The sequence below is a fragment of the Hermetia illucens genome, chromosome 5 (assembly GCF_905115235.1).
Source record: "Hermetia illucens chromosome 5, iHerIll2.2.curated.20191125, whole genome shotgun sequence".
Classification (NCBI taxonomy): Eukaryota; Metazoa; Arthropoda; class Insecta; order Diptera; family Stratiomyidae; genus Hermetia; species Hermetia illucens.
Window position 1 is genome coordinate 21,850,246 of NC_051853.1, and position 14,265 is coordinate 21,864,510.

A 14,265-nucleotide genomic window follows, 5' to 3' on the forward strand; every position below is an offset into this window, starting at 1 on the left:
GGAACAGATACCTAAAATTAGATACATACATCTGATGCAGTGAGTACTAACCAAATTTCAACTAAATTCATGTAATGTCCCAATAATTGGGGATAAAAACGAATCTGGTATGGTTTATCGGCACCTCCGAGATCTTTCTCGATTCACATGAAATCACTGTTGCTGGCCAAAATAAGTAACGTCGCAAGGAGCAAGTTGAAAAAAGGCAAAACGCCTAACGTGCATTGAATTTTATCGTCGGAATGATTTTCAGTGAATGCATGTAAGCATGTCGAGGAGAAGATTGGCGGATCCCAATTTGCATAATTTGCTATAATGATCGGTCGTTGTTTGCTAACAAGGAATACATTACAGCTTTAATATCTCATATGAAGCTAAAAATTCCACGTTAACAGTGCAGAGCAACTGGTCATTTTCATCTCTAATTGGTTCTTGTAAGTCTGCAACCAGTCAGGGGAGCCTTATGTTCTCATCCATTAGCGATTCCATTAAGACGAGAGTGGTCTCTTCCACAGAGCCCCTTTTTGGATTCGCAGTCCTAATCGCTTCAAGCGAAATCCCGTTATGAATTATCTTTAATTCATTTTCAAAGTTCAATAGTAACTGATACCCGCAAATGAAAAGCCGCTTAAGAGTGTAATATCCAAGCGCATTTCAAATCCAGCGTATGCGATTCAAATATAAATGGTGATTTTGTTGGCTTCCATATGCACGTAAATGGCGCTTATTACCCGCTATAGCGCACATAAATTACGGGGACGAGTTCGCGATTAAAGCTTTCAAATTGCTCACTTACATACTTATCAATGACTGCGCGCAATTACAATCAATTGACGACTTTGTATCCGTTCCAGCCACATTATTAACTGGCTTTTAATGACATCGTTTTTAAGCGAAATCCACTGGTTTTATTTTCAAGAACTAGTCTTTTGTGGCTTAGCACAGCGCGATCCATGCCATGGGGAAAACGGCCAATCAAGATTGCAGATTAGAGCCAGATAGTGTTAGGCTGAATGCAGTTTATTGGCAGTTATGACTGCAACTGATATTTAAAATAGTTGAAGTTCCCAAATCCGCATGCACAACGAAAACGCCTGGGGCCAGTTGGCTGACACAAAGGCACACTTGGTAGTGATTGCGTACTTCGACAGAAAGATAGATATTAGATATCCATCTAAATGATCATGAAATTATGTTCAAGTGTAAGAGTCTGAGTCTAAGGAGCGAGATTCAAATAGTTTCCCTCATTTAAGACCTCAATCTGGCGGCATTATCAAGTGCATTACTCAGTTGACTGTTGCATAACATCATCCCCTCTCCAGAACTGAAGCTAATAAAAACGTATGCAATCGCCCTAAAATTCTATCCCAGATGATATTACAAATCATTTAAAAGCAAATAAATCATTTGTCATGTTGCTTCTGTCATCTCCTCAATTTCGGCTGACTTTCTTTTGAAAAGTAGACCGCAATGTCGGTTGCCGGCTCCAAAGGTCTTGATCGTCCATGCCGGGCTATTTGCTGCGAGTAGGTCCAGCAGCCGGAAACCCCGTTCATCTATCGACATACCACAATTAAAAACACATTAACAAGATATTTATCTTGGCCTGATAATGATAATAATATGTGGCTGTGGCAGTGGCAGTCGTTGAGCCGTTAAAGTGAGGCAACATTGCACGCATACTTGGTGAACGTGGCAACAAACTTATGACATATTTTAACTGGTTTGTTTAAATTGGAAGTTAACCTTAGAAGGATTTGTGGAAGAAGTGAACGATTTTGAGCGTTGGTGGGAAATAATTATTAGAAGATTGTTGAATGATCATATGGTAATTACTCACATCAGCCCTGTGATTTGGCGCTTAAGAATAGTCTCAAAGCCTTCCCTTATTGTCTTAAGAGGCGACTAAGAGGTATAGAAATCTGTGGGCTAGCAACCTGCAAATTTTGAAACTCTACTACTACCGAAGGGTCAACAATGCCTCCGATAGGCATCGACCTCACGGCATGGCGGGACTGTTGGCAATGGAAAACGAACTATGATTGGTTTGTGAAATGATAGCGAGAGTCCTCTGAATGCTCGCTTTTTTGCAGCTTGAGCGAGAATTCCAGCGATATAAACTAGACATTTTGGGCCTAAGCGAAGTAAGATGGTGGGACTCTGGAGAGTACTCCTCTCCCTCTTGTCATACTAATGGAAATACACTTTTATACTTAGAAAAGCCAAGTGGTGCTACCATGCAAATCCAATGTCAGGTTGCTACCGGAAGAGGCGCTTTCTTGGCCTGGAAGCCGGTTTCTGACAGACTTTTAACTGTTAGATTTCGGTCCAGGTTAAGGAGCATTACAAATGTGCAATGCTACGCACCAACGGAAACTTACGATAAAGTGAAGAAAGATGCTTTCTAAGAGCAATTAAACGCCGTTTAGGGGAAGCTTCCTAAAAGTAGCATTGTGATTGTGTGATCTGAATGCCAAAGTAGGATCTGATAACACCTTACTCGAAAATATGATGAGGAAACACGGTCTCGATAATCGCAACGGTGATGGTGAGAGGTTCGTGGTTTTTTGCAACTTCCATCGCCTTGTCATTGGTGGCATATTGTTTCAGCACAGAGCCAGTTAGGTTCAGACTGACCAACACCCTACCAGCGATCAGATCGACTACCTCGTGATCAGCAGTAGATTCAGGTGTTGTCTCCTGGATATGCATAACAAAACAGGTACTGACATCGGCCTCGAAAGGTATCACCACCTGATGGTCGCTAACGTTCGCTGGCGCGTTTCGGCGGCCACTTCTCGCAGGGTTGGATGACCAAGCTGTTACTCAATAGTGGGAGAGCTATCTTGCTGATCGAAAAACGGATATACCGAGTCATCCGCCTGAGAATATCGATTAGCTTTGAACTACCACCAAAAATGTTCTTTTCTTGGGTACTACACAAGTCATCGGCTCATCCCGAAGGAGCGTCATAAGATCTGGCTGACTGCGGAATCGTGGAAACGGATCGCTGAAAAGAAGGTCAAAGGCTCTACTGGCCGCTTCAAGTGATGGAGAGGGTGACGCGCTTGAATTGCAATACCAAGCAAAATCCCAAGAAGTTCAACGTTGTATACGCCGTGACAGAAGAAAATATGATATTGCGCTGAACAAGGAAGCGGAAGATGCCGCAGATCGCAATGATTTGAAAAATATATACCCCATCACCCAAGAGCTTGCATGTGGTCACAAATCCTTTGATGGTCCTGTGAAGGGCGTTAACGGTCGACTTCTAATCCACAATTATGAACAGCTGAAAGGAGGATAGAACACTTCACCTTCACCATGGGTCTTAACCATTTAACATTCGGTGAGATTCCTCCTCTTGTGGATGGACTGTTCGTCTGAGCAGAGGGAAAATCATTTCGGCCATCAATGCACGCTAACGGAATAACCCCTCTTGGCTTGATGGTCTCCTGGCAGAGTTATTTATCGCAGCACCTGCAGTTACTACAGATCTACTGCTTCCAATCGTATGGCAATTTTGGAAATTCCAGACCTTTCCCAGACAGTGGAAAAAGGGGATGATGGTCAAGATCCCGATGAAGGGGATTCGTTTTGAGTGTGGCAATTGGATTTTGGTATCTACATGCTCCCTGCCGTTACAAAGATGGTAGTAAAATAATCCTGGAGTGAATAAAAAAACACCATGAAAGCTTGGCTGAAAGAGAGGAAACTGATTTCCACTCCGGATCCTGCTGCGTTGACCACATCAACACTCTACAGATCATTTTGTAACTGCGTTTGGATCTTTGCAGAACCTGCTCTTTATCGATTTCGAGGATGCTGTCGATAGTGTGAACAGGGAGTGTATCTGGAGTGACGCATTAACAGCGCTAGATCCGCTTTCGCAGCCCTGTCTAAAATCAGGAATTGCAGTTATCTTAACTCTAAAATCAAGTTACCACTCATCTGTGATAGTGTTCCTTTTGTATTGCAACAGTTGCGTTGATAACTTTGTCATGCAGTGGAATCCACACTTTCAGGATCTGTCGCCCCAAAGACACTCGGCGCAGAACGGTTGAAGAGGAGTGCGAGCGTCTCGGGAAGTCATGGGGGGAAGAGGCGAAGAACATTTCACGTAACCACGAACGATAGGTGTGGTTGACGCGCTATGCTCCACTGAGAAGTGAAGAACAACCATTCAATATATTACATAAAAATCTTATCTGAAATTTTTTCTAGACATCGAACGGAAAGAGTCAGGCCATATTGCAGTCTTACTAATATGTCGAAAAACCATTCTCTACGGCCGTGAGTGTCCTATTACAATTACTTTCATGACGTACCTTAAGGTTTGTGTAAACATGTTAAAAATACTCATAAATCAATTTCCATGTAAAACTTATTTCAACGGTTACCCTTAAAAATGCGAAATAACTTTTCTTTGTGAAAAAATAACAAAACGAGAAAATTCTAGTCAAAGCTTTAAGGAAAAAGGAAAGCTTGTATTAAAAAAGTCGGGAAGAAGTATTCCCTTGAAGGACAGGATCATTTGTAAAAGAAGTGTTTGCGTACGCAAAGTGTGAAATATATCCGTACAGTAGCTGAAGCGTCATCTACCGAAAACAGTCAGTTCGCCGAATAATCCGAACAATGCATAACGATGTTTATCATGACTATCAAACTTTCCCAATAAGTCATGAACATTTCTAAAAAGGCAACTACATCTGATGTTCATGGGCCGCTCTTTTTGGACTTACACCCTAAGTCTTCCCTTGGTTATAATTCGTCGTCATGACGCGTCCCAGGGCAGGGGCAGCATCTGATGAGTTGCCTCTGCTCTGGACAAAATCGTTGTCGTCTTTTTAAAAGAAATTTAACTTTGGGTGTAAGCCCAACACGAGGGGCCCATGGACCAGAAAAGTGAGAAACCGTTTCTCTGCAATCGGTTCAGTCCACCATCAAGTGGATAGTGGATTTAGGGTTCTCTTCATTCCAAACAGGGCCATGGAAATGGCGGATTCAGAGCTCCCTTTTTCCCAGGTTAAAGAAGTCATAAAAATTAATATCAATAAGATGAACATAAACTCGACAATAGATCGGATTCCTAGGCGTGAGCTAGGTGTTCCTAGGAAAGCGCAGTCTACAAATAGTGCTTTTGTGTGAAATTAACAGCATTACCGATCAATCAACTTTTTTACGGATGGCTCAGTGGTGAGAGCACTAGACTTCCGTAGCTGAAGGTTGTGGTTCAAATCTCACTAGTGACAGAAAGATTTTTAACATGGCTGGATGTTGTATAGCACTCGACTCTGCTGTGAATGAATACCTAAATCAAATTAGGGTAATAATCACGGGCGAACACAATGCTGACCATATTGCCCCCTAACAATGTACTGAGTGTACAGCGCTAGATCTGGATGAATCCATATCTTCCTTCTATAATATCATTTTTCAAGCCGTACCCAAAATAAAGAAACGTATCTCATTTGCAGAGCTTTGGCTTTGCCTTGAAATAAGGCATTTAATGAAATCAAAGAAATAAAAAAATAAAGATATAAGACCCTCTAAGGCTATTAAAAATAATCCCAATGTAAGGGCTTAAGCCAAAATCCTGCGAACTTATTGGGAGGAAAAATATCAACGACCCTAAAAAATACTTTGACTTTGTCAATGAGAAAAGAAAAACTACAGGTTTCCTTGCTTTCATGTCCAGAAGGACCACTGTCTCCTTTTGTCTACTGGAAATTTTGCAACTGATTTGCTGACCATTGCGAAAACGCACACTGCCTACCTATAATCCCCAGCTCCACTATACCACTGACCGAGAAGACGGTTCCCTTATTATCGAATTAGCTGTTACTCAGAATGATATCGATCAGGCTATTCAGGATCTAAGCATTAATAAAGACCCGCCACTGATTTAGTCTCTCCGTATTTTTTAAAGTAGTACGTTGAGCAACTATTGACTACTTTGCATATGATTTTTTAACAAATTACTTTCAGGATGTTTCCGTCTGTTTGGAAATGCTCGCATCTAACATCGATCTACAAAAGCGGTGGTAAGCGATCAGTTGACAGAATATATCTATCTTGTCAGCAATCTCCAAATATTCTTCAAATATTTATACCTGACATATCACAATATCCCACACCTTTTAAATGTTCACGAATTAAAACTGTACTGTACCATCAAGGGTACTCACGATTTCGTATACGTCGTTTTGCTTAACTGTCCCAAACAACTCTTTGATCTAAATGACTTGTCTATCATGAAATCCTTCTGCGCGGATCAACCCTGCCCAGCGCGTGAGTGGTAGTTCACGATCTTAGGTACGAATTAAATCCGACACATACACCAATGTTATAGCAATAATAAGGGTCGAAAACTATAACGGTGGCTGGCCACCTACCCTGCTGCATGTAACATTTCCCATTTTAACCTGATATTCCCTAAGTACAACGCAAGGAATGAACAATTTTGAAATAGATACCTTCCGTAGTAGTCCTTTCTAAAAAATGAGATCCGCGATTTCTTCTTCTTTTTCTTCAGCTTTTGTCCCGTTCACAAGCGGGGTCGGCTCGTCGTGATCGGCTTCGCCATTTGACTCTATCGAATGCCTGATCTGGGTGCAATCTCGAGGCTTTCAAATCCCCATCTAGCGTATCAAGCCACCGTTGCTTAGGTCTGCCTTTTGGTCGTTTACCATCGACTTCGATGTTCAGACCAATCTTGGCAAGTGAATTCTCGTTTGCACGAATTGCGTGACCATACCATCGAAGACGCCTCTCTCGCAACTTTTCCACGATCGGTGCAACCCCATAACGATCGCGGATATCCTCATTTCGGATGTGATCTAAACGTGTGACGCCACTAGTCCAACGTAGCATCTTCGTCTCCATTACCGCGAGACGTCGTTCATTGTCTTTTATGGTCGGCCAACACTCAGAACCATAGAGAGCGACTGGACGGACGACAATGCGATAAATTTTGAGACGTTCGTTGATACGTCGATCACAAAGAACACCAGTTGTGGAGCGCCACTTCATCCAGGTTGCGTTAATGCGTGCAGCAATTTCATAACGCAGTTCTCCATTCGCTGATAGCGTTGACCCGAGGTATTTAAATCGCTCAGTTCTGCGCAGATCACTGCCGCTGACAGTGATTGTGCTTGTTTCATGTGGATCGGTCGTCAAAAATTCAGTTTTGTTTAAATTCAATCTGAGACCGTGTTGCATAAGGCGATCATTCCATTTTTGAACAAGTTGCTCGAGATCATCTTTGCTATCAGATGCTAGGAAAACATCATCTGCATAAAGCAGTGTGTAGGGCGCTGGACGTTGGACATCCCGTGTGACGGTGTCCATAACAAGGACAAAGAGGAGTGGTGAGAGGGCACTTCCTTGATGAACTCCAACAGAGACACGAAGCGGTTTTGATACACCCGCCATACTTCGAACTTTACTTTTCGGATCGTGGTAGAGCAATTGAACCGAGCGCACGAGTTCTTCTGGCACGAAGTGTTGTCGTAAAGCATACCAGATGAGTTCGTGTGGTACACGGTCAAACGCTTTCTCTAGATCCAAAAATGCAATGTAAAGAGGGCGATGCTTCTCACGGTGTTTCTCCATGAGTAACCGCGCAGCGTGTATTGCTTCAGTAGTTCCGCAGTTTTTGACAAATCCGGCTTGATTCACGGTTATTTCAACGATTTCGCGAATACGGTTGTCAAGAATGGGTTCAAAAATCTTCATGGTATGGGAAAGTAACCGGATCGGACGGCAATTTGAACATTCTGCTGGGCTACCTTTCTTTTTCCATATTGGAACAGTGGTACTTTCTTGCCAGTCAGATGATGTTCTTCCTTCCTGAATAACCCGGTTAAAGAATCCACTGAGCCACAGTGTTGGGTCCCAGCTCTTCGCTTTCCAGAGCTCAGATGCGATGTCGTCAGGTCCTGTTGCTTTCCCCGATTTCATTTGTTTTATTGCCTCCTCGACTTCAGTTTCGCTGACTGGTGGAACTGCTCCAAATGTCGGCAATGATTGTGGAAGTGGAAGATGAGCAAATTCTTTAGTTGAAATCTGCTCGAAGTATTCTCGCCATCTATCCGTTGCAGCTCGACGGTTGGTAAGCAAAGTACCGTTCTTGTCATTAACACAACAGAAGTGTTCAATATTCTGTGTGCGTTCATCACGGCTTTTAACAAGTCGATACAGATTTCTCTCGCCATCCCGAGTGTCCAGTTTATCGTAAAGATTTTTGAAATGGTTCGCTCGGGTGACAGCGACCGCTTTCTTTGCTTCCCGGTTGGCATTCTTATAAATTTGCCAATAGCATTCATTTTATCGTCGAGAAATTTGTGGTAGAGGCGTTTCTTTTCACGGACCTTCATTTCAACATCATCATTCCAAAGCCAAGTATCTCGGTTGATGTACCGCTTACCCGGCTTGGTGACCCCGAGGGTTGCAGAGGCCGCTTTGTGGATCGTGTCTTTCATTTGGTTCCATGATTCTTCCACATTCGTAATGGTTGCCAATCGAATGAGTGGGACCGTTTCTTCTCACCAAATCGCCACCATTTAATGCGCGGTGGGCCAGTGCGTTCCTCACGCTGTTTTATCGGTGGTTTAATTCGCAGGACGGCAATCAACGGCCGATGTTGAGGTGCGATGGTCTCATAGGGAACGACTTTGCAATCAGTGACAGTGGTAAAATGTTGGCGTCTTATGAGAATATAGTCGATTTGCGTTTTATTGTTCCCACTATAAAATGTGGGAAGATGAGACAATCGTTTGATGAACCATGTATTCATAAGTACAAGGTCATGGGTGTCCGCGAAATCGATTATACGCTCGCCACCTTCATTGCGCACTCCGAACCCCTTTCCCCCATGGCACCTGTTACCGTCTGCCTTTTCACCCAGATGACCATTAAGGTCGCCGGCAATGATTATATAATCGTCAGCAGGCACGTGACAAGTCTTTTCATCGAGAAGTTGCCAGAAGGCATCTTTCTCGGCATCAGGTCGACCTGTCTGTGGTGCATACGCGGTGAAGAAGTGAATAGTGCGATCAGCAGATATAATGGTGAGTTTCATCAGCCGATCATCAAATCGTTCGACTTCTTTAATGGCATCACGGAAACTCTCTGAGATGGCAATGCCAACACCATATTGAGTGTGTGGGTTACCAAAATAGAGAAGTTTGTAGCCATTGTGTACTCGGACCACCTTTATAACTGTCTCGGCAATATTGAGATAAACCCAACCGCATAAGTAAATGCAGGCAAATATCCAATAGATTTGATAAAACTGCCAGTTGTAACGACATCCTATAAGCGTCCTTATAAACGATTTCATGAAATCTCACCACTCTCATCATGTTTGACCAAAGGTTTAAAGTAGAAGTTAATCTATCAACCAACTTCCTCAACTTTTCTTGTTCCTTGCCTAAACCAGGTTCTTGGTTCTTAACCCAGATGAATGGCTTCTGATTTGAATTCTATAACTTCTCATGACATTGCAATATATCATAGATAAAAATATATCCATTTTTAGTTTAAGGACTGAGGTTCCGAGGCCGCATTTGCTTTCAAACTAACTCACCAGACGCACCCACACCTCGTCAATACTGAGAGGCAAGTGACTACACGCAAGAACGGAGAAGTTAAGAAGATAAGCAACGGGGCCAAGGGAAAGATTGGGAGCATTGGGAAGGCCTCAACCAACAAAGCTGAAAAAGCAAGGATTAGCAAACATACGTCTGAGCCCAATATATCAGACATCAAGAAGGAGACAGGGCCCAGTGACGCAGTTTTTAAATAGTAACTGCGCTACCTGAAGGAAAGATGACCCGACACCAAAAGGGCCCATAAGAAGCAGAGAACTAAGCCATCAGCATCGGAGCTAAAAGAACGGCGAGATCGGCCCACAAGATCGGAATGCTCCCAAGAAACTCAAGCCCGAACTCAAGCGGGGAAATCTTCGGGTAGGTCAGGGGTGAAGATAGGAACCAGGAGGCCCACTGTCAGCTATGCTAGCGCGATGAAGTGCAAATCCTCACTCATGAGGAACAGGAAATCATTGAGGTCTACATTGTCATGGAGATGTCCGAAGGACGTAGTAAGGAACTCCTGTTCACCGGCATATGCTTTCGAGCAGGTGTTATGTTGGTAAACTACGCGGCGGAAGACATGGCAGACTGGCTTCAGACTGTTGTTCCTGCATTGCTAGACAGGAAAAGAATAGAGATATCGACATGTGCTGGTTCTGCCTTCCCAATTGAAATGATCAAGCATCTCTCAAAAAGCTAAACCTCCTCATGATTGAGGTAGATGATCGATTTTTGGAGACAATTGAACGTCGTAAACGCCACATGAATTATCAATTTGGTATAATATGTGTGCACTTGCACAGGGAAAAACAAACGAAAGAAACGATAGTAACGTGGTCGTGAGACGTAACCTAGTGGAAAAATAATGAGAAAAGTCCGAAAACTCTTCAACCGGATGAAACAAACCGAATCCTAGCAGAGACTCAAAAAAAGCACTGATAGCGTATAGCAACGCGATCAGGAAAGGAAAACGAAAAAGCTTTACCGAATTCTGTAAAGGGATCGGACAAACCACAGAACCATCTAGGCTGAAAAACTATAGCCAAAAACAGACCAGTGTCTTCTGCCACGCTGAAGAGGACAGGGTACATCTACTTTTCAAAAAACAATTTCCGGAGTCCCACCTCGCAGCGAAAGACAACATCACTCCGCCTGGCACCTCAATTATGAACAGAAGGGAATAAAGGGTGAATAGGAAACTAGCAAAAGAAGTATTTACGGAAGTTGGAATAAGATGGACAGTGGAGACTTTAAACTACTAAAATCATTCGTAGTAAATGGCATTTTCGCAACACTATTCTGATGACTTGCAGGTTCACAGCAGAGACAAAATAAGGATGCGGTAATCTGGGCAGGCAGAACTGAACTCAGCACAACAGCCAGAGAATTACACAAATTTCAAAGACTGGCTTGCGCGTGTATCAGTGGGGCAATGGGGACATTCCCAACAGCATCCCCAGAGTTCCTTCCAGGATTGACTGGCTAAGGCTAAGGTTTTCGTAAAATTCACAATTTCACCATATTTTTTTCAGTTGAAGGATATTAGCAGAAGAAAATATTCATCTAACCTTATCCAAAGTATACAGGGTTAAAATTTTGAATACTATTACTCTGAGCGATACCAACCTAACAGGTTCACCTCTCCCTTACAATATCATCAGGACAAATAAAGTGTCCATCATGCCTTCCTGATGCAAGATGGTAACATCAACTGCACCACAAAAACTGTAACATCTCAACGCGAACAAACTAGTAATTTAGTTAATTTGACGGCTACAACTATGCATGGCCTCGCGCATCCCGATTACCACCCCATCGTCCGTTCCCCACGACCAGTATATAGAAATTAAAAACAAATTAGGTAAATTAATGTTAATTTATTAAACTAATTTTCTTATAATTTATGATGTTATTCTGCTTAGGCCGCAGGGCATTCCGTTTTGAAACGCATTAAAATGTGATGTTTGTTCAGGTACGCGTTGCACGGGGAACAGGTTTGTCAGTTTTTGCGCTCAGGTTTAAGACCTCAAGATTGCCGGCCCGTCAACTGCAATTAGGTGAGCGGCAGACATGGACAACTCGATTCGATTGCGAACAAAATTGTAATTAGGCATTACCTGCAATGCTCTCGACGTGGGTTCCATTCATATGGGCTTACGTGTAAATTGGGCAATTAGAAAGTCGACAAGGAGAAAAATGCGAATTGGAAATGGAAGTTGGAGTCCTTTGGGTTCAATGGAGCGTTACGTTTTGAACTGCAACCAAATCTTGGAGCTTTTCCCAAAGAAATGCAATTCTATGGAGAGCCTTAGGCAACCTCATGTCCTCTAACATACTATATAGCCCTGGCTGGTTTCGCTACAAGAAAACTACATTCCAAACACATTTCTTAGAGAAATGAGATCTTAACTGCTCACTTATTCATGTACATAATTCCACCCGTGAAATCGAGACATAATTTGATTTCTGTCATGGAAGCACCTCCCGCTGACTTTTAATTGAAACTTCTCTGTCAATCACGGCCATTATGTATTCACTCCACTAGTCATTTTCCAAATATCTTATGCCCGCGTATTAGATAATCTCCTCGAGACTAATTTCTATAAAGCCACTTATCACATCGGGAATAATACACTTTGAGTGACATCATCTAGGAACAACTTTTGATTTTGCCTTTCAAAAGATATTTTCGTGAGTGGCCCCTATGTGAATTAGTCAAGGATTTTTATTTCTAATTAATTTATTTGAAATCTGAAAGCATGCTATCTGTCAGCGTTCAGATGAAATATTTGTTGTCATGTTCCTTATTACCGGGAAAAATTAATAAAGTGACACGGAGGTTACCATTTGAACTGGGCTTCGGTGATAAAAACGCCAAAATCTTTATCGTTAATGACGCACAACAACGGCTTAATTAATATCATGCATGAAGCTGGATCATTAAAATCAATTTTTCACGCTTTGTAAATTTAATAAGATTAGAAGTTGAAATATATTTAAGGCACATATTTGAATATTAAATATATTTTTTGGGTGGAATTTTTCATGCTTCTAACGCTCCAAATATTCACCAAGTTATCGCAGTTTTGATCTCTTATTTGATATGAAATTTTATTATGCATATTAGCAATCCAACATTTTGCACAAAAACTACATAATTTTTATGTATCTTTATCAAAATAACGAACATATAGTAAATAATTCACTAATATTAGGCATAGAGCTTGATGCCCTGAAATTCACTGATTTTTCAAATTTTTGATAGAAACAAAGTTTGTATCTAAACCATCTTAAAATGAATAGAATCTATTTCTTGAGATGCTTAATTCTTCACGTCCTCAGGTTTGCTAAAAATGTCTCTCTTTTATTTTATTTATCTGTCTCATGGTACCTTAGAAGGGATTCCTTGCTGCCTAGAGGGATTAACATATTTTCAACTTACCAAATCTTTTTCCCGGTTTAGATTGACAGAGAGACAGTAAACCGATTTTAATAAGGTTTTGTTTTACACAAAACCTTAAAAACTGTTCCGCTCGAAACGTCTCACTATAGGGTCAAAGCTCTCACTGTACAAGATAATAATCTTGCCAGTTCTCATGTATTCCTCGGAGACTTGGGTTCTTAGCAAGAAAAATTGCGAACTCTTGGCCGTGTTCGAGAGAAGAATCCTCCGAAGAATTTTTGGTCTCCTACATGAAGGCGGACGCCACCATGCAAAGTATTGTGATGAGCTTCCCGTATAATAAGGAAGGTGATGCTTATGGTCACCGGATATGTCCGCGCTCTGCAGCCTGCCTCCAACCCTGAGCGAACCTTGACGATCAAGGAATGGATGCAAGTTTCTTAACCTCTTGTTAAGTGGGCGGTCCTTCTTCAAGTCTCTGATCTCTGAACTCTGTCCCTTGGAGTAACCGCGGGATTCTGCGCCGACTTTGTTGAGTGTCGCTCCCACAGATTTCGTTGTTCTGCAATGCCTGTGAAATATGCTAGTTTATTGAAGACTCGTCCCTCCAAAAGCCATGACGGACCCTGCCACCACAAGTGGTGATTTAGCAAATCGATAGGGGAGATGCCCCTCGAAACGCAGGCTGCAAGATTTTCTTTTGACTTGATGTGACCTCAAACCCAGGATTATTCACTGAGCTTACGAATCTTACCAACCTGGTTTGCGACGTAGGACTCTAGTTGCGAAAGCTTCTTCTCTATCCACGCCAATGCAATTATGAAGTCGGACCAGCAGTTCACAGTAGACTCATCTAGTCGTAGTGTTGACCTGACCAGATGCATCAGTTCGACCAGCAGCAAAGCACCGCCTACTTCCAGTCTTGGAAAAGCCACCTTTGCTTTTAGCGGTTTCACCCTGGTCTTGGCGCAGAGTAAGGATATAGTTGATTTTCCCCTGGAGTCTACGACCTTCCTATATATTACCGCAGCGTATGCTACCTCGGAAGCATCACCAAATTCCTGAAGCTCGCAATAATGATCCATAGAATAATAGATCCATCGGGGAGTTCGGATAGATTCCAAGCCCAGTAATTCCTTCTCAAGACATTTCCATTGCATCAAAATCTCATTCGACGGAATTTCATCCTAACCGATACCTGACTGCCAAATTTTCTGCAATAAGATTTTGGCTAAAATTGCAGTGATGCGAGCCATTGAAGAGGAC

General features: G+C 42.3%; 1 protein-coding gene across 2 annotated transcripts in view; it reads right to left on the reverse strand.

Moving 5' to 3' along the window:
* Nucleotides 1–14,265, reverse strand: part of LOC119657350 (homeotic protein empty spiracles-like) — a 53,161-nt gene that overhangs the window by 12,285 nt on the left and 26,611 nt on the right. Inside the window, exon 1 of one of the 2 annotated variants that reach the window (XR_005250127.1) lies at nucleotides 52–235. The exons of the other annotated variant lie outside the window; for it this stretch is intronic. The gene's annotated coding sequence lies outside the window, so the exon portion shown is untranslated. Of the gene's footprint in view, nucleotides 1–51; nucleotides 236–14,265 lie in introns of those variants that run through there. 2 annotated transcript variants of the gene reach the window in all.